The sequence below is a fragment of the Bison bison genome, unplaced genomic scaffold (genome assembly GCF_000754665.1).
Source record: "Bison bison bison isolate TAMUID 2011002044 unplaced genomic scaffold, Bison_UMD1.0 scf7180017864376, whole genome shotgun sequence".
In the NCBI taxonomy this organism is placed as follows: Eukaryota; Metazoa; Chordata; class Mammalia; order Artiodactyla; family Bovidae; genus Bison; species Bison bison.
The window spans coordinates 15,353,929-15,355,131 of record NW_011494948.1 but is presented as its reverse complement, the minus strand read 5'-3'; positions in this window follow the sequence as shown (position 1 = coordinate 15,355,131).

Here is a 1,203-nt window from a genome sequence, read left to right as displayed (position 1 = left end):
TTAAAAGAGATTGGTTGGCTGTATTTGTGTGGATCTATTTCTGGGCTCTCTATTCTATTCCATTTATCTATTTGTCTATTGGGCTTCCCTGATGGCTCAGATGTTAAAGAGTCTGCCTCCAATGTGGGAGACCCTGGTTTGATCCCTGGGTCGGGAAGATCCCCTGGAGAAGAAGATGGTAACCAACTCCAATATTCTTGCCTGGAGAATCCCATGGACAGAGGAGCCTGGTAGCTACAGTCCATGGGGTCGCAAAGAGTTGGACATGACTGAGCGACTTCACTTTCTTTCTTTCATGTCACCAGTACCATATTGTCTCAATTACTGTAGCTTTATATCAAGAGAAAGTCTCAAAGTCCAGTAGTGTCAGTCCTCAGACTTTCTTTTTTCTCTTTCAATATTGTGTTGGCTATTCTGAGTCTTTTGCATTTACAGATGAACTTTAGAATTAGTATGTCAATATCCACAAAATAAACTGGTGGGATTTTGCTTGATATTGCATTGAATCTATAGATTAAGTTAGGAAGAACTGACATCTTGATAAAATTGTCTTCCTATCCATGTACATGGACTATGTCTCCATTTATCATCTTTGATTTATTTTATCAGAGTTTTATAAATTTCTTTATATAGATCTTGTACATATTTTGTTAAGTTTATACCTAAGTATTATTTTATTAAGTTTTATGGTGCTAATATATGTGGTATTTTGCTTTTTATTTAAAATTCCAGTTGTTAATTACTGGTACATAAGAAAGCAATTGGCTTTTGTAATTAACCTTGTAACTTACAAACTTGCTGTAATAGTTCTAGCTATCTTTTTGTTGGTTCTTTATGATTTTTTGCATAGACAGTTATACCATCTGTGAACAATGACAGTTTTTTTCTTCCTTCCCAATCAGTATACCTTATATTTCTTTCTCCTGCCTATAGCATTAGCAAGGACTCCCAGTGTGATGTTAAGAAGGAGTAATGAGAGCAGACATCCTTGCCTTGTTTGATCTTAGTAGAAAAAAAAATCTAGTTTCTCACCATTGAGTATAATACTAGCTTTAGTTTTTATAAATATTTTTTAACTATGTTTTTTAAGCTAGAATTTTTTTCTCTTAAATTTTTGTTCAGATAATTTCAGTCTTAAAAGAATTCCAAGAATAGTACAAAGAAAACTGCCTTATACTATTAATCCAGATTCCTCAAATGTTA